At 37.0% G+C, this 21,112-nt stretch overlaps 1 long non-coding RNA gene across 1 annotated transcript in view; it reads right to left on the bottom strand.

The window, feature by feature from the left end:
- The window catches only part of LOC113083530 (uncharacterized), a 44,512-nt gene extending 25,392 nt beyond the window's left edge, over positions 1-19,120 (bottom strand). The window contains exon 1 of the long non-coding RNA XR_003283299.1: positions 17,563-19,120. This is a non-coding gene — a long non-coding RNA (uncharacterized LOC113083530). The remainder of the gene's footprint in view (positions 1-17,562) is intronic.
- Positions 19,121-21,112: the final 1,992 nt, after the last annotated feature.

The raw sequence follows: 21,112 nt of genomic DNA on the forward strand, positions 1-21,112 counted from the left end.
TCAATACAAGGTTTTGTAGTCAACGATGACAAAGATAATAAAAAAGTCTGCATCATGACAATAATGTAAAACTTTATGATGAGAAAAAAAAAAAAACACTGCACAATAGTAACGATGCAATAATGAAGTTTTCGGAAGAAAAATCTAGCAATATTATATATCTTGCATCTGCTAAGAATGGCTAAAGTAAAACTGAATTAAGTTATGTGTGTAATTAACGTTGTGAATAATCTGCAACGCACTAAAACACATCAAGATTAAGGAGCGAGCTAGAAAAAAAAAAAAAAAATAATAATAATTCAAATTTATCACTGCACATAAGTTTATACCAAAATTAAGGCCTAAACTGTTAAAGTTTTTGGTAGATGATTAGCGGTAGATGTTATGTTAAGTCCCTACAGCTGAATGTCCTGCACTGTGGGGGCAGCTGGCAAGATTTTCAGCTCAGACTGAATGACAGAAGTCGCCTCTGGAGGGTTCGGTCAACAGCACACAAGGGGAAAAGAAGCAAGAGCGACTTTGGGGGGAAGTGGGGGGGGGGGGGGGGGTTTGTCCCTACGGCAATCAATTATGGTTAATTTGCATTACTGAGGCTTATAGGTAGCACTTCACACTATTAGAGTCATTTATACAACTTATACGGCTCATTTGCAGATTGATAGCTGCCATTTCTTAACCGTGCATAATGAACGTCTCATCAAAGGGGCTAAAGTCACCGCGCCGGATCTGACGGCGAAGTACCGGCCCACTTTCCGTCTTCATCAAGACTTCATTTGCTCACCAAGCCACAGCCCCCAGACAGCATCTCCCGCCTGCTTAAATGCATCATTTGCTTCTCTTGGAGATAAAACAGTTTGGTTTAGTCACCATATTGGGAAAGCGGAAGCAAGTGAGCAAACCGGGATTACAGTACAGCAGAGGCGAAGTGGGTTGGCTTGTGTGTTAAAAACAGCTCTGGGCTCAGTCAGCCAGATGTTAGTGCTCTGTATGAATCTGTTTTGTTTAATGGTTTGGGTGGTAGTTTGCGCAGAGGACCATTCATTTTGCACTTAGCCTAGCTTCAGACAGGTGCTAATTCCATTTTTTTTTTTTTTTTTCATTTTCACTATGCGGCTGTTATGAATAATAGATCAGTAGTTTAACTGGTTTTGCTTTAGGAACCAGATTTTACATTGGGCATCAAGTGCCCTTATAAATGGAGATGGTTCACCCCAAAATTAATATTGAGTGATGTTGTTCCAAACCGGTAAATTTATCTTCTGTGTAGCACAAATGAAGATATTTGGCAGAATGTTTCATAAACAACACATTTGATCTCACTGACTTCAGCAGTACAGACAGACAGACAAACAGACAGATAAATAAATAATTAAATAAATAATTAAATAAAATATGAAATAAACAATATATATTAATACATACATACATAAATACATACATAAATACATACATACATACATAAATACATATATACATACATACATATATATATATATATATATATATATATATATATATACATATATATACATATATGTCTGGATATTTGGTTTATATTGTAAATAAAAATCAAAATATTTTAAAATGTGAAATAAATGTTTAAAACAAATTTGCCATTAATAACAAATGAATATGGCTTGGAAAAAAAGTGACTAAATTTTATATTTATATTTAGCAGATGTTTTATTCAAAGTTTCTTACAAAAGAAAAACTAAGCAATTTCTCAAAAAACCAGTAAAATGTTTATGTTTTTGGTCTAAATAATAATAATAATAATAATAATAATAATAATAATAATAAATACAAGAATAATAAATACAAGAAACTAAATCAAAAAGAAAAAGAAAAAAAAAAATAGGCTAATTAGCATTCCATAAAGCTTTTTGCAACAAAATGACAGCTGAATCTGTTTATGTTTTCACATTTAATCAAAATATGCCTCAATTAATATGATATAATTAATATGAAATGTGTTTAATTTTTTTTAATAATTTTTATTTTTTTATAAACTTAATATTTTACATATTTAACATTAAAATGCATGCATTTAGCATCTGCTTTTATTCAAAGCTACTTAAAAAAGAGCAACAAAGCAATTTGTCAAATGCCAACACTAGTCACAACAAACAATGGCACGTTTATTCGACAACTAGATTAGAAAGAATCCACATATAAATAATATGCTATGTATTATGATTCAAATGTGTAGACGTTTTTGTTGTGTGGAGAACAAAAAAATATATAAAAAAAATGTTTTAAGTGTTTTTGTTCATATAATGAACTGGACACAGACTGGACCTTATTGACTTTCACTGGGTGACAGAAAAAAAAAAAAAAAGGTACAATAGCTATCTCATGTGTACCACAGAAGGAAAAAAAAAAAGTTATATAGGTTTTGAATGACATGATGGTGAGTAAGTGTAGAAGAAGTATCACGTTAAATTCAAAGCAGCCTTGATCAAAGGAAAATCACTATATAAATCAAACTACTTTCTTGCAAAACAAATGACTTAAATTTTTGCACTGTATGATCTGCAGGCCTTTTTTTTTTCTTTCTTTTTTCTTTTTTTTTGAGGGTTGCAAACCCCTGTAAAATATTTATTTTCTGTGTAGTATCACTTTCAAATGAAGTATTATCTAATTCTAAGAACGCCCTGTTCATTCTATCTCTCCTGACCCAGGAAAAATCTGTCCATAAATAGATATCTCTATTCTTATTAATATTTCATCTCAAAATAACTGTCACTCATAGCTCATTATAGTCTATGGGTATGGCCTACATTCAGGACGAGTACAAGATCTGGCACTGATCGTAGACTGCGCTCACATCAGAATCAAATTGGGGTCATTTGCCTATAAAGAACATGAATCTAGGAACCGCTCTTTATGCATAAATGACTCCTTAGCCTCTGTCTTCCCACCTGCACATCATTTTATCATACTGTACATTCGCAGAGACTGATAAAGTCGGATTCAAAGATTAAGCCAAGCGCACACAGAAGACAGAAGCTAGTCGCTCTTTCGTGTTTTAATTCTGTGGAACAAAATAAGCCAGACATGGACACTCTTTTAGCGCAGATGCTAAGACATATTTCAAGCTTTAAAATCTGGCTAACAAGCTTTCAGGTTTGCAGCCATTTCCAACAAGCAATAGAGCAGCAATGAGCCATTGAAACTGTGAGAGGAATGAGTGCAAATGGAGGGCAAGGTAGTGGGAAGTGGAACCAACAACAAATAAATCGCAAAAATTCTAGCTAGCTCCTAACCTACATTTTAAGGAGCACTGACTTATAATTTTATAAGGCTGTTTTTCTTGCTCTACTGTGTAAAAGTATGTAATTGATTACAAAAGTTGATTAGTTTATCAAGAAATGTTCTTATGTCAACAACACTAGAAATTGTAGACTAAACACATCTATGCTGACCAACAAGCTTGTTTCTTCTACTTAAATGTCCTCGGCGGCCATCTTGTTTTCACCTTCAGGAAATCTTACCGAAATTAATTATGGTTTTACTACAAATAAAGCTATAAAACAATCATGGTGTACACTAGTTTAGTGTGTTTAGAGTTTCCTGTGGTAGAGCATTGCACAGGTAGAGCATTTGTGGTAGAGCATTTATATATATATATATATATATATATATATATATATATATATATATATATATATATATAAAATTATAGCCTGAATGCACTGTAATTCACTTTGGATAATAGCGTCTGCTAAATGCATAAATGTAAATGCATAAATGTATGCTGGTCCTTTGCTGGTTTTTGCTATTCCTTTTTGCTGGTTTATGCTGGTCCTTTTGCTGGTTTATGCTGGTCCGCTGCTGTTTTTTGCTGGTCCTTTTTGCTGGTTTATGCTGGTCTGCTGCTGTTGTTTTGCTGGTCCATGACCAGCAAATGACCAGCACATGACCAGCAAAAACCAGTAAAGGACCAGCATTAATAGGCATCCCAGCATCAAACCATACCTAACCAGCATATGCTGTTTTTTTCATCAGGGAAACCATGGTTCATTTTTGTAAAGGTAGCTATTTTCTTTTAATACAACTACTTCAGGATTTTTTTGTCATTTTTTGGTTTATGTCAAACCCATTGACATAAAATATTCATCCCTTGAGATTTTAAATGAATCTTTCAATAATTTAACAACACATTCATGTGTTGACAGTTCTGTGATGTTATTTTTTTTATTTTTTTTGTTAACTGTTTTAACCTTCAAGCTTCAATTTTGTGAGAAAAAAAAGTCTGTTTAGTAGATAACAGGTTTATAAACGCCTGTCGTTACAAATCAAGTGAAATGCTGAAAACTTTTAACCACAAACATGTTGAAAATTATGCAAATGAGACAAATTGAGCCTCTCTGATTCACTAAAAAACACTGGATATTTAGCTGCACACATACAAATGAAAACATTGCTATTACATTGGACTAAATCACAGCCTGTTAGGTATTGATATAAATTCTATAGCTGAAATAAAGCTAAAATGTTCAGCTAGTGAACATTTATAACATTTTTGGTGCACTAGGCTTTAGTTTAAATTGAATCCACAAACCAGAATGTTCATTTTCATATGACTGATATCCATCACATCATGCCAGACAATTGTGTCCCCCTGAGGTGAAAGGTCTGGCGCGCAATGCGGGACACCCTCCGACATATGCTAACACCCCAGCATCATCCAGCCAGACTTCCACCCCCTTCAAACACCTTCATACAGTACAGTCCAGATAGTAGGTACAGTATGATTGTGGAGAGTGGCAGAAAATGGAAAATATCTGCCGTGGGACAGAGAGATGTGACAACAAGCAATCATGGGGCAATCGGAAAAAAAAAGGATGCTGAATAAACAATAAAGAGGGAAACGTGATGAGCGATGACAGTCCAAACCAGGTGAAAGGGAGGAGAAGTGAGAGAGGAAGTGTGAAAGACAGAAATGGAGAAAGAGTGTCAAGGTGAGAAAGAAAGAGAATTGGACACAGTGGAGTGTGTCCAAAGTTGTAACACATCGTGTCTCACTCTACATCTCAACAGTTTCCTCAGACCCAAGGGTACTGAGCCAAAGAGGTGTGGTGGGCTTCAATATGGAAAGAGAGAGAGCGAGAGAGATACTGGACCATCATACCATGCAGTGGTACCAACCAACTGTTCCTGTACAAGTGAATGGGTGGTTATAGGGTGCAGATTAGTGAAGGAAAGGATTCTGAATAACAGAATTCATGCAAGCTGCCTAGAATTTTAATGGAATACTTAACTTAAACCTGTACATTTGCTGTACAAAAAAAAAAAAAAAAAAGTACTTAACTTCAGGCCATGCAAGATGTAGATTAGTTTGTTTCTTCATAAAAACAGATTTGGAGAAATTAGCATTAGATAGTGAATGGGTGCCCTCAGAATGAGAGTCCAAACAGCTGATAAAACATCACAGTTTATTCATTAGTGAGCAAGTGATTTAATGCTAAACTTCTTCAAATCTGTTCTGATAAAGAAACTAACTTATCTTACATCTCGGATGGTCTGAGGGTGAGTAAATGTGCAGCAAATTTTCATTTCGTAATTGCTAGTGAGTTGCATATTTGTCAAACTGGATCAGTATTTTTGTGTGAGAATATGCCCACTAAATGCAACATAAAAGCCAAAAATATAAATAAGTTTTGAAAACTGAATATATATTTTACTAATATCAAAAAAGATGATATATCTTTTTGGCTAATGGTTCAGATCTAATGGTTCAGATCTATTTTCTACCTAATAAATAAACCACACTGATGAATTGTTTGTTTCTGTTCAAGACATTTAAGAATAAACTAGACCATGTGACACAAAATGAATACTGACGTGTTCATGCACACAACTTGCACTTCGCCAAAAAACCATCGCACATCTCTCTTACTCCACGACCACCGTCAGAATAAGACTCCAGATAAGAAGAAATTAGATTAGATTAAATTAGATGGCTATCTATTAAACTGAAGAAGCAGTGCTATTATAAAATACCTGTCTTATGTATGCTAGCCTGCTAGCGGTATCATAACATCATAATCTAGTATATACATACACATCTCACTGGGTCTTTTTAGATCAATTTTATGCTTTGCTTAAGAGTTTATCTGATGCATACTAATCAGCCAGGAGAGCAGATTTTGGCAACAGACTCTGTTTCCCTTTCAAATTTGTACTTTTTAACTTTTGCCTATTAGCATTCATACGTGAGCACCTAATGCAGCATGCAGCAGATGATGTATGCTAGGCTAATGTTAACGTCTGAATATCCAAACGTGCTTTGCTGTGCTTACGAGTGATGAAGCACTGTGGCTAAGGGGCTAACTGTTGTTCTAACTATAAAACGCAAAGGGAATTGTCTTTTCCGAGTCTAAATGACACCAGCTGTGCTTTAATGGACCTGAATGGACACATCTCAGGTGCGGTGGGACGCTGTAATCGCCTGGAGCTCTGTTTCTGGCTGGATGGATGCCTTTATCTTTAAGCCCATATAAAAACATCGGGGGGAGATGGTAATCGTATTGCGGCATCAGGAGGATAGCCTGAAAGTTTAAGTCAATGTAATTCAATCAAGATGTCATGAACCTTCCATACTGTACACTGTACCTCAAAGCGGTGAGGAAATGGAATAAACCCTTTCACAATAGACTACCGGTCGACCAATATGGTTTCTGCCAATGGCGATACCATTCTCCAACTTATTTTGCAACAAAGGCGATAGGTATTTTCTGTGGCTGAATGAGATTTCCAATTCATAAAATGTGCAAGTTTAATAAATAAGTAGAAGAAAAACAAACTGCAGAAGCTTTTTTTTTTTTTTTTTTTTACTAATCAGGGTGTTTATTAAAATACCAAATAATAGCAGTGAAAAATTACCTATTATACCCAATTACTTTACAAAATCATTGTTGAATAAAAAATGTGTATATTAACTAACCAAGCAGAAATGGTTATCAGACAACGTGATTTATCACAAATACTGGTCAGTACTACAAAAGTAACCTTTGTGTGTTTAGAAAAACGCACATTTACAAACTTTTGCTCAAAGTCTAGGGGCAAACCGGGATTTTTGGAGACCTGATGTGCACTCGCTTGACTCAGCAGCCAATTGTTAGAAAATAACTGTGGTCGTCAGAGCATGAGTCCAGAGTTGCCTTCGCGCTGCTTACGTTAGTGTTTACCACAGAAACTATTCTCTTAACCCCTTTGCGTGCAAACATCGCTGACGGCCCCAGTTTATTATTGTTTCACTTTCACAGCACATTAAACATCACTGTCTTACTTCATCTGGACAAACTGTGCATCAATGGAAAGTTTAAAGACTCAAGCTTCGATATTTGACCAATATTTTGATAAAACATTGTTGCAGTGACAGATATTTAGTGATTTATGTCAGGAGTGCAAAATAATAAATCCGTATTATGCCACATTTTGAATAGAAATTCACAACTCACTCATATTCAGTCACGTCAAGAGCGGTTTATTTGTGTTCACATAGACTCACTGAACAGCGTCAATAAGGATTTACAGACCAAAGATGCATATCTGCGGAGATATATGGATATATTTACTGATGTTTACTTCATATTTCTTCAGACAGAATCGTCATTTCTATTCATTTTCCACGGATTTACGCGATCAGATGATAAACAGCCTCTCCCAGCGATCTCTGTGTGCGTGCAGTAGTCACAGCTCGTGCGGTGTGTGACTCAGACTCTGATTGGGTCTTTCAAACATCAATCTTAGAGTTTCATATCTGGACACCGCCCCATCGTGTCACATGCTTCCTGCACACTTCCTGGTAGTTATCTGGCCAAAACAACACTGAAACACCTCTGTACACACAAAATATCCGAATAATAAACCCGCGATTACGATAGTAAAGCTTGGTATGAGAATTTCTTGAGATCTGGGGCGTTTTTATAAAAAAAAAATCGAAAATGTACATCGGAAATGCTAACTTGTGCAGCGATGAAAAAGGCTACAAATAACATATTTTTACAACAGTAAACGACCAAATTCCACCCCTGATCGCTAAAGGAAGTTATTATAAACACTCGATCGGGGTTTAAAGTGAGTTTTGAGTAAAAGTGTACTAATAATTTCATAAATTGTCAGATGTAGCTTGATGCTAACGTTAGCACCAATGCTACTAATAGCAGGTGCTTTTCTTCTTCATAATGCATTTTTGTCTCAATAATTCACGTAAGGTCGTAAGAAAATGTTTTGTTGTATTTTTATAGTAAGACTTTTGATAAATAAGGGCTAAATGCAAAGAGAGACTGAAGTGAGATCGCTGCTTTGTTGCTTTGTAAAGCCTGAAAAACCACAATCAAGGCTAATAAAGGTGGAATAAAAACAAAAGAATAATGATAAAAGAATAATGCGGATAATGTGTCATACTTGGCGGAGGTGTGAAAGAACCGTTTGGTGAGAACAATACAATCATGATTCGGGCAGTTTTCAACAGTGAAACATACACAAAGAGCACAGGAAAGTTTACATGTGAGATCTTACAGAGATGACAAGGGCCATAAATCAATCTGATTAGCCTTCTCTAAAAACACACATGACATGGCCTTAGAAAATATTTCATAAAATTCACAGTTTTACAGATTCGATTATGAAATTTTTTATGAAGTCTTGGAAGACTTGTGGCCTTAGCTACACTGTGTTTTCAAACTCATTTCCTACATCAACATTTTTTTAAATACATTTAAAACATATGTTTTTAATATTTTTATTTTTGTTTTTATGTTTGAGCTTATATATCTCTATTATCATAACAGTCTGAGTGATTCTGATTCCTGAACAGTAAACTTTAAAGTGTCAGCTTTGTGAACAAAGGTTGATTATGAATCTAGTCAGAAAGAATCATGAGCAGAAACCTTTTTATTTTGGGTATGTAATTTCGGTCTCCATGCCAAAAAAGGGGGGTTACTAGTAAGGGGTTAACTCAAACAAACTGTGTGCAGAAACATACTGCAGGTTATCTGGACAGGTTTTTAGGTGAGTTTCATTCCCTGTTAATATTGACTGTGACTGACAGTGATTTCGGGTTGCTGAATCAGTGTACTGTTGGTCGCTAGTGGGTGTTCTGGTCACTGACAGTCCTGACACTGGTTGCCTAACCGACTATTTCAGCTTTTGAAATATTATATATAATGTTCATAAAATGTATATTTGCTGCTGTCCGTTTCAAGTAGCATTTCATTTATCTGCAAAATGGCCATCTATCAGTTCATCTGTTTGTTTCTCTCAATGTATCTACCTATCTTTCAACCTGTCTATCCAATTCATGTACTGTATTCATTCATGTCTGCCAATCTTTCCATCTTTCTGTCCATCCATCTCCTTTTCCATCCATCCAACTCTATAGATAGATAGATAAATGGATATGAAAATTGTATAGAGACTGAAAGATGGATGGATAAACGGATAGATAGATAGATAGATAGATAGATAGATAGATAGATCCATCTGAGTTCATATGTTTGTTTGTTTGTTTCTCTCAATTTATCTACCCATGTTTCAACCTGTCTATCCAATTTTCTATCTATTCATATCTATCACTCTTTCCATATGTCTGTCCATCTATCTCTTTATCTATCTATCCATCCATCCAACTCTATCTTTCTATCTAGTATTATAAACTCCATTTCCTTACATCCTATTATACATTTCTAATTCTGTATCCCATTTGGTGAAGCAGCACAGATGCAGGAACTCTACTGGAAATCAAAAGCCATTCTCACTTCAATTCTGAACGGTTTCAGGTCACTTCGTCGTTTGAAACCTCTCTGTCAGTGTGAACGTCCTTTAACACTGGTAGCGGTTCGGGAAGAGACACTTACGGCAGTCTATTAAGAATCCTCAAACTATCGATTCCACAGGCACACCTTGAAGAGCGACAACAACCAGTGCGTTTACGGCTCTCATGCGGAAAGATGTACTCACGATTAAAGTGTATCAAAACCAAGACAGGCTAGGCGATGTCCGTAAGAGCCTCTCTATATGTAAATAACCAAAGCTGGCGTTGGCGCTCGAAAGCAAAAAAAGAAACCTCATCTTATTTAGCGGCGGAAGGCTGCACAGGCTGATCCAGTCATTACTTGAGCCAGAGAGCTTTTCTGCACAAGGCCTTTGTGAGAGGAAATTGCGTTAATGAACTCTGATAAGAACAATCAACTCCGGCGGCTCTTATTTTATTCTGTTCTCTCAAATAACCTATTAAATGTAGATTCTCCTAGGCTTCATCATTAACAACTCCCTCTCTCTCCTATGACAGGAGGACAACTGAACCTCACCTCAGTTAAACAGGTGCTTTAGTACCAGAGGAACCAGGTGAGCGGCAATCCGTCACCCCCTCTGCTGCTAGCTTTAACCTTTCAATTTAGCAGCAAAATTAATACGGCCAGTTCCGCACAGCCTTGAACAGATGCCTCACAGGTGCAACCCAGAAAGGGAAACCGTCTCGGGCGCGGTTTTCACACACACATACACGGACACACCTGTAGGGTACATCATTGGTCCACAGGTACGGCTCGTCTCTGCCCAGCTGCAGGCCTCCGCAGAGGTCGACTGACGTCAGCCCGCCGTGACTCCAGTTACAGGCTGATTCAGGTCATTTTCTTTTAGCTGAGCTTGGTTTGGGTTGGGTGGGGGATATTACCCCTCATTATTGAGTCATGAGGCCTGCTTTAGCTCTGTTTTTTAAGGACATGCTGCCTTTGCCACAGATCTGAGGACCGAGGCTGACTGGACCAAGTGGTTTTAAACTTTATGATGCCACGGATCGCCAAACATGATCGCCTTCGAATATTAAATATTAGAGAAGATTACAATTTTAGTGTGTAAAGATCCACTTATACTTTGAAAAATACAAATATCATAAATAGGTGTACATTGTTTGTCTGAAATAAATGTACTATTAATTACATTTGGGGTGAAAACCTATAGAAAAACAGACAAATATCAACTACTTGTCAATAAACATAACATAATTATGATTATAAAACATAATTAATTTCATGATTTTTGACCCGTCTTAAGAATGAAATCTTAATCTCAAATTCAGTATTTAATATATATATATAATATATATATATATATATATATATATATATATATATATATACATACATACATACATACATACATACATACATACATACATATATATATATATATATATATATATATATATATATATATATATATATATATTGCCTCATAATTTTTATCATATTTTTATTTATAATTTTTATTAACTTTACACATTTGCTTGTGTTTTATTTTTTATTTTTTTTTAGGAATGAATGAATATATATTTCCATTCATACTATATATACACACGCACTGGCCACTTTATTAGGTACACCTTGCTAGTACCGGGTTGGACCCACTTTTGCCTTCAGAACTGCCTTAATTCTTCATGGCATAGATTGTGGTCCATATTGACATAATGAAGTTACTGGAGATTTGTTGTCTGCACATCCATGATGTGATTCTCCCATTTCACCTCATCCCAAAGGTGCTCTATTGGATTGAGATCTGGTGACGGTGGAGGCCATTTGAGTAGTTATCTCATTGTCATGTTCAAGAAACCAGTCTGAGATGATCTGAGCTTTGTGGCATGGTGCTTTATCCTGGAGAAAAGGCAGGATGGATCCACACTGTCATGTTCTTTACGCCAAAATTCTGACCCTACCATCTGAATGTTGCAGCAGAAACCGAGACTCATCAGACCAGGCGACGGTTTTTCCAATCTTCTATTGTCCAATTCTGGTGAGCCTGTGCGAATTGTAGCCTCCGTTTCCTGTTCTTAGCTGACAGGAGCGGCACCTGGTGTGGTCTTCTGCTGCTGTAGCCCATCTGCTTCGGGGTCAATGTGTTGTGCATTCAGAGATTGTGTTCTACATATATTGGTTGAAACGAGTGGCTATTTGAGTTACTGTTGCCTTTCTATCATCTCTAACGAGTCTGCCCATTCTCCTCTGACATCAACAAGGCATTTTCTTCCACACAACTGCCGCTAACTGGATATGTTTTATATATATATATATATATATATATATATATATATATATATATAAATTAGTTTTGCCCATAGTAGCCAGGTTGTGTGGGTGGGGGTAACAGAGTCTATCCAGCACATCAAGATGGCCGTTTTATGATGTCGGCCAGATTATTCCAGAAAATTGATGCGGCGAGACAGAGCTCTGATTGATTAGGGCATCGACTGGAGAAATGTGCTGCGCTCATCCTATAGGAGGGGCTGTGGACGAGGGACCACTTGAGAAAAACACACACATTCACACTTCAAGACACTCAGGTCAAAGAGAAGGAGATTAATGAAAGGTCAAAGTGAGTGTGTGCAAAACGGGCTGGGCTGAAATGTTTAGAACAACACAGAAGAGTGTTGCTAAAGGTATACTTCACCCAAATATAAATATTAAACATTTACACACTCAGATGTCATGTCAAACTTTTTAATTACTTACTTTCTTCTGTGGAAGACTGATTTTCATGCAATTACTTTCAAACTTTACAAGCAACACAAAAACATATAGTCTATAGGTCTCACTCTTCTGAAGTCATATAATTGCTTAGTGAATCATTTAAATGGAAAATTACTGAAAAATTAGGACAGTGTTTATTGTGGTTTAGCGTTTATTTGGAAGCTTGAAGGTTTTAGTACATGTAAGCCCATGTAGCGATGTCTTAGTGGTGAATGAATCATTCTTTTCAGTCTGATCTTTTCAATGAATCATTCAATCCATTTAAATGATTCATTCACAAATCACACTGATCTGGACTCAGATCTGCTTCAGTTTTTGTCTGTTCCTCACACAAAGCTATCGTCTAACCTCAGAAGACATGGAATATAGTCAACTTTTAAGGTAAGTTTAAGCGTTTGTTTTAAAGTTTTAGTCATTGTTCATTGTAAATAAATGTAAAAGAATGACCAACCTCAGCTTCAAAATCGCTTCATTTGTGTTCCACAGAAGCTAAAATATAGTGAAAAGTTCAGTTAAAATCTCTTTAAAAATGGCAGCATCATAGATTTCAACATTTACCGGTAAACGTCTAAAACCCAGTTTAACTCAAGACCCTAAAGAGAATGTTTCACAAGACATCAAATGATTGTTTAAAAGCCCCAAGATGTATTATTGAGTTATATATTGTCATACACTCTCTCTGAAGCAAGGTCGACCGGCCCATTTGCTCACACCAGTGCAGTGAATACAAAACACACAGCATTTGCTGACGGCTGAATTCTGACATAGAAAAAAAAACAACTTGCTTTAAGAAAGAAAAAAAAGACAAAAACATCAATTCAATGTCATCCTCGCCACAACTCCAGCCCATCAATCAATACGCACTACCTACATAACCTCCCGTACACGGCCTTGTAGTTTCACTCTCAGGAAAGAAATCTCTATGCTGTGACATGGAAGATTTAGACAATGGAGACTGAGATTGCACGCCAATCCGGGTTCTCTCACCGTTTAATCTGCCTTTCACACTAAACCAAATCCCCCTGGGAGAAATTGTACCTCAGGATGCAAAAAAAAATTGACAGACTGTTTGCTTTTATTGATAGCAGTCTCCAGCAGTTTAAGAAATGAATACTAATTCACGCCCGAGCTGGGTTTTACACAAGCTAATCTGCCTTATTTCAAAGTGTTTATTATGTATAAAAATGGCTGTGAATTGCAGAATAACGGATAAAGCTTGGGAATCACATGGTATTGGAGAAATACCGTACACAATGTGGACTGGAAAATTCAAGAACTGGCTTCCTTTCATTCTGAATTTGGTCACAAAACAAAGGAAGTTAAGTTGATTTGAATTCTGAACTGGAATGCTAGGAAGATGCATTTACTGAAGTATAATTCGAAGAAATCAAATGCATCCTGGAAAATTAAGCGCTATTCGTCCCTTGAAAACAAAAGTTAATATGCTAAATATGATGCTATGGTTCAAATATTTGAAGTCTTGATTGGAAATAAATGATAATTAAAGATTTTAACAGTGACACAAATTGAAAAAAGTAACGTATGATTAAATAAAAGTGGCACTTATAACTTATAAAATTCATCTTCAATTCAAACTATTGAGTTTAACTGCATTCAAATTCCATTCAGATTTAAGAATCCAAACTGCATTTTCTTAGTACACAATCCTAGTACACATAATGTATGTTACATCTCTAGAGCTTTATGTATTAATTCATGTATTGCTGGAGTTATGTTCATCTTCCTACAAAGGAGGTTCTCGATGGAAAAGGACAAAGAGAGACGTGATTTATATCTTAGGGAAGTGGCTTTATTTTAACTGTGATTAATCCCCGTTCATGCCCACAGAAGCTCACTTAGTAGAAGCCACCCCAGAGACTCATGGGATATTACGACTATCACAGTCGAACGGTAAAATAAACAAGCCCTGAGTTGCGTGCACTTCCAGATATCCATCAGTACACCCCATAAATACGACTGATATGAAACCCAGATTTCTTTTCCGGCTTGAAAAAGAGTGTCATTCATCAATTACGAGACATCGAAGACAACATAACCCGTTTTAATAAATCTCAAAAATCTCATCCGAAGGCAATTCCACAAATCATCTAAGATGCAAATCTTATTGCTGGAAAATAAATGCATTGACAACTGCATTTTATGACCAAACTGAAGAAGAAAAAAAATTCAATAAATGGACGTTCTGTCTTTCCCATGCTGGGCTGAGCGAGTAGAAAAGTTTGGAAGGTGTACGGAGTAAGGAATGGAGCATCTCCGCGGAAAACATAAATCACGCTGCATCATTCACCAACAAACAAATGTCATCTCTCCACCCAACCCGGCAGCTTCATCATGCTAAAGCTCCTGACAGCATAGGAACATAAAATGAGCGGCCCAATTCGTCTCCCCAAGGCAACATCACTCCATCATTCCTCTTCTTCTTTTTCCCCCTTCCAACGAATGCCTGGAAGAGAGCAAATATAAAAAAAAATTCCTTTGTTCACCTCAGGGAATAGGGGCAGGTGCTTGAAGGTGCGAATGCGATGAAGGCTTTGTTTCTTTTCGGTTGTTAACAAGACAAACGTTGGTGCTGTTTACGGCAACTTACTCTTCTTACTTCCTGTGTCATTATTTGGTTTGACACTCTGGATCCGGAATAATCTAAATATAGTTCTGCACGTTCATTTTGCAACCTCATTTCTCCTATTCAAGAACAGATTTGTACGCATAACAGTGTTTTTTTTTTATATATATACATATATTAAGATGTATGTATTTTGTTTTGCATTCCACAGAGTAAACAGTTATACTGGTTTGGAATGATATAATGGTTTGTCGCAGGCCTCTAAGCTTTGGATCGGGCGTCCAGCCAACAGGAAGCTCTCCCAAAGGGTGACAGAGAGTGGGCGGCCATGCACTGACTACTTCGAAGGGACAAAATGGAGTTTGTCTGACAGATGGATATAATTCATTCATTACACATACACAGCCTTAGATTCATCCACTCCGTTTTCAGAACAGTAAAATTACCATGTTGTTCTTCACCTTGTGACCTCAAAACATCAAGCAGTGCAAATGCTTCGGGTTCTTGATATTAACAAGAAAAGGAAAGATGAAAGGAAAGTCTATTGTTGATTCTGAATAAAATCAACTTTGAGAGGAGATTTTGGTTTAGAAGAAAAAACGATTTAAAATGTTCTTTGCAGTATGAGCTAATGTCTTCAAAACAAGTAAGCACAGATTACAGTCAAATATTGCCCGACTCTTGTTTTAGAGGACAACCTGGACAGCTTCTTCAGATCACACAGTCACAAAGCATAAGCTGTTGGCTGCAGCCTCATGTACCACTTCCTTTTCAAACCAATAGACATCAACCGAGAATGCAAAATATCCCAAACTGGTCTGAATCAAGATGATTTCCCAGATTGCTCTAGCCATCACAAATTAAAAAGTAGAACACTGACTTCTCTGCCAACATCTTATTGACTTGTTACGTAGGATAATGAAATCAAAAACAAAACTGCTTGTACCAGTGATGCAAGCCACAGATAATTGTTTTCCTTGAGTAGATAGGATATTTAATTGTGAATGACAGCTATGACCTCAGAATATGCGGCATGGCTAATCTAGACACGTCTGTTCAAGTCTTTCCTCGTATTGTCCTGACGCAGACCCTCCAGTGTAATCCAGTCTTTCATATAGTTGACTTGCACTGTATGGTATGTATGGCTGAAAAAATAATAGCACCTATAATACTGGGTTTTAGGAAGTAGAGAGTCACAAACAGTAGTGTGGTTCTACTATTTTCTGGCAGGGATTTCAGGACCACGGACAGCAAACTCTGTCAGCCTTGAATCATATAATGTCTATACCACGGCCTGTTCATTAAACCCTACAGATGCTGCTGTAAATGCATACACATATACAAGCTGAAAAGTGAACAGTATTTATAGAAATTTAATTATATCTTAATAGCAGCCTTGGTAACAATAGTGACATTAGCAATGACTCAATTATATTGTCTGCAAATATATATATATATATATATACACACACACACACACACACACACACACACACACACAGGCATACTGCATACAAATTAAATGATGAAAAATTAATGTTAAATACTATGGTACAATTTAAGTAAACTTATATTAATCTGAAATATTGTATAAAAAGTTGAAGTTACAATTATGAATAGAAACCTTATAATTATTGGAGAAAAAAAGTGTACTTTCACAGTAAAATCAAACAAATGTATACACACACATATATATATATATATATATATATATATATATATATATATATATATATATATATATATATATATATATGTGTGTGTGTGTGTGTGTGTGTGTGTGTGTGTGTGTGTGTGTGTGTGTGCGCGTGCGTGTGGGTGTGTGTGTAAAATATAAAAATAAAGTTTATCTTAAAATATTTTATATATAATGGGTTTGACCAATCAAACAAGCAATAGCCTGTATCACTGCCTCGAGCTCTAAAACCCTCATTCTAAATAAATCTAAACTGATAACCATCCGAATAACAGCTATTTTTATTCTCGCATATTAAATTGTATAAGATTATGACGAATTGAATCATACCTAAAAACAGATGTGTCAATATTACATTGCGACCGGATGAATGAAGGAATGAATGAAAGAACGATTCAACCGCAAAGATGGAACACTGTGGAGTTGTCAATAGCGCACACATTTATCAAAGGCACGCGCGCGCGCACACACACACGCACACACAGAAGAGAGATAAAGACAGTGGAAAAAAGCTTACAGCCGGCGAAAGCACGCCTCAGTGGATATGTGCATGAACATATACTAACCGACTGTTCAAATTACACAAGTGACTGTATTGTGACCTTTTTAATTACTACAGTTGTATTTCAAGTGCCCTTAGATGTTAAGGACGCAATATCCGCTATGCTTTTAATGGTAACCAGATGCACTAGGTGTCAAAAAATGTCAAAGTGTCCAGTGATTCAAATATCAAACCACAAATTACTTACTTTCTCAATATGTGAGGTTCAAATCGCAGACGTTCCGTTCGCTTCCAAAGCACCAAAATCCATCCGCAATTCTCAAGCAATGAAGCGCGATGCGAATTAAATGTTTTTTCAGCGTGTACTCTGGGCTATCCAAGCTCTCCAAGAGCAGTTTTGCATTCACAAGCTTCTATGAGAAGAAATTCGCTCCTGTATATCCACTCGGTCTTCCTGTCAATGCCATCATATGGACGAGTGCCACTAAAACAGATATCTCGATGCTTTCTTGCCCCGCATCGTCAAAATCCGATGTACCAAGTCTTTTTCCTGCTGATAAATCAATTAATTCGTCGTCTCCCTGGTTTTGCGTGTCATTCTTGGCGTTCAACAGCACAGATTTGGGGTTTCACATTCAGCCAATACGCATCTAGATGGGTTTTATCCCTGAGATGGACAATTCTCTGCATTTCCTTCTTCCTTCGAATCTTCAACAGACCATAAACGCAGACCGCTGAGGTTCTTATTCCACAGTCGTGGTTTAAAACGGAACTTTTCTTCCTCCTTTACGCACCCGATCTGATTAGATTCTACTCACAGCCCAGTGCGGATTTCAAGATGCTTATTTCCTTGAAATGTGATTATGTCCTACGGAATGCATCGAGAGAGGAGGCTCGTGCGTTGGCAAACGCAAGTATTCGTATATCACATCCTATTCAAGACCACCAGGATCATTTGGAAAGGGGAAAAAAGACAGTATCCTCCAAAGTGTCTTTTTTTGTTGTTGTTGTTTTCAAGGAAAGTGGACGAAAATGCGCCAAATGAGTCAAATCCCTTTTTTAGTTAAATGACAGATACATATACTACACAGTCGTAGTTCCTTTCAAACGCGTATAAACTTGTCATAGACGAAGTATTCATCAAAAGCTACATCCCACCAGATACTACTCAATACAGTTAAACTCAACTCGGGCAAAAAGCAACGCAGTGACGCGACGAAAATCCATGCGAATGATGCTGCGCTCCGCGCCAAGCCGTGGAATTACGCAGCGCGCGAGAGCCGAACGGAGAACAGCTACAAGTGAGTCACCCCACGAAGAGGAACATGTAAAGAGGTGAGACCCGTCGAATGCGTCGAGATCTCGTCGGTGAATGAAGTTCTAGTGTGAAGTGGTGTGGTACTCAATGACGCGCGGCTCTCTGTGGGTATCGGCTCAGCGCGCTCCGCTGGTGACACCAAAAATCTTCTAACACGTATTGATGTAGCCCTCAGCCTAAAGTCATACTCTTCTAACTGTCCTCACTGGCGTCTTCTTGGATGCGTAAAAGTCAATGGCCCAATAATCTTTTTTCATCTTACCAATGATTGGTCGAGTGCAATAACCCTGAAGGCTATAGATTATATGGCGCGCCCTCGGACAGGTCTGTAGCGCCTGTTTGACGCGTGTGGGATTGTATATAGCCTGTGTACTAAGTGTGAGGGTTTGATGCTGCTTCTTCCTGTCTAGTGCAGAAGGGACACGACTGCCATCTACCGGCGCTCTGTCCCCTGTCTAGACGCTGAACTCAGCCGAATGACCACCTGAGCCTTTCGAAAAAAAAATAAATAAATAAACCTTGAAGCAAGCATGTAATTTTCAAACCACAAATCGTAAGCACGTACTGTGACCTGCATATGCCTCCGATGGTTATGAAGTCTGTAATATATGCTATACTTTCTGGAGGACTGTGGTTAAACACACAGACCTCGGATCACATACATTTGTACAGTAAAGAGGGATTTTAGGGATTGATGAGAATGCACTGTAAAGAGAGGAAGAAAACAAATAGTGAAAGAGTGTTCCAAAGTGCCATCCCAAGCATTTTTGACCACTTTTAAATAGTGTCAAGCTCTCATAACTCATAAAACAAACAAACACAAAAGTAATTACAGAAATTGATTTTATATATATATATATATATATATATATATATATATATATATATATATATATATATTTTTTTTTTTTTTTTTTAAATAATGAATTAGACTAAAATATTTCCTGAAAGAAAAAACAAACAAAACAAATAAACACAAATACGGTCACTCACTGTTGTGCTTTGTTGCTAGTTGGCATCATTCTAAAAAGCATTTTAACAGACCTGAATTTGGATACACCCGCTGAGTGCAAGATTAGCCTTGAATATTTTGGTCTGTTTCCCCAAAAAGACAGAATGTCAAATTTAAATGCACATATCCTCTTTTAGAAACAGATGGCCTCAAAGTGAATAAACTAAAACTCATATTTTGGAAAGAAATGGTTCATCCAAAATTGACAGTTTGCTGAATATGTACTCATCCGTAGGCCATCCAAGACTGAGTTTGTTCATTCATCATCACTTGCTCACCAATGGATCTCTGCAGTGCATGAGTCCAAACAGCTGATAAAAACATTACAAATAATACACAAGTAATCCACACGACATCAATTAACATCTTGTAAAACTAGTTAACAGGTTTTAACTTTAAATAGTTTAATATGGCCAAAATATCAAACACTCCAAAATCATAAACACCTTTCCTCCAGTGGAAAAACTTCATCCTCTATTGTCTTCTCACATCGAAAAATCTACCAACATATTTGTTTTTGGAAAGTTTTGGATGGTTTTCACTTTTAAAATGGTGTTTGATCTATGCATATTCTCTCCTGTTTCACTGGATAAAAGAATGGATAAAGGAGTTATACTTTATTTAACATTTTGAAATGAAAAACATCTTAAAGCTGGATTTGTTTCTTATGAACATGCAGCTTTTTACTTCACAAGACAGCAATTGATGGCCTAGCGTTGTGTGGACTATTGTGTTGTTATATCAGCTGTTTTAACTCTCATTCTGACGGCACCCATTCACTGCAGAGTCCTCATTAACAGTCCTTTCAACCAGTGTTCTTCTCTTTGACGGAGTAAGTCCTGATTTGCATGTCAAAAAACACTGAATTTCCAAACTTTTGAGTGAAATTTCACGAACTGTTTTCTCATTCCTTTAGCGGAATATGCTTGTCAGCATCTCGTCACATCCTTGCGCTTCACGGGCATCTCATCATTTATCTGTCCGCGTGCACGTCCACCTGCCCATCAAGCGCAGCCAAATCAGCTAAATATGGCTGAAGATCAGCTCCTCCTCTCCTGCTGTCTGATTGAGTCATCCTAATTGTTTGACATTAAAGGGCAGGTGTGCTTCTGTGAATGACAGTCCAGTCTTCAGCGCAGTCTATTCCCACACAAGCTCCAAACAAAGCGAACGCATATGACCCTTAAACACAGGGCCCACTTAACAACAGCTTTCTCAGATGCGTCTCTGAAACATAAATACATTATCTGACAGCTCCGGGCTGACTTATATGCCCACAGCTTCATGATGGCGAGGTAGCCTTGTTATGACAGCCTTATCTAATGGTCCAGATTTAAAGCTTTCATTTTACAGCCCTCCGATGATTCTCCTGCGACCACTACGTTTCACTTAGGATGTTATTTGCTCTGTGGGAACCATCTGAATGACCATAACATCTATCTTAATGCAACCATTCATTTCTCTACA

This window comes from Carassius auratus, unplaced genomic scaffold, assembly GCF_003368295.1.
Source record: "Carassius auratus strain Wakin unplaced genomic scaffold, ASM336829v1 scaf_tig00038648, whole genome shotgun sequence".
Lineage (NCBI taxonomy): Eukaryota > Metazoa > Chordata > Actinopteri > Cypriniformes > Cyprinidae > Carassius > Carassius auratus.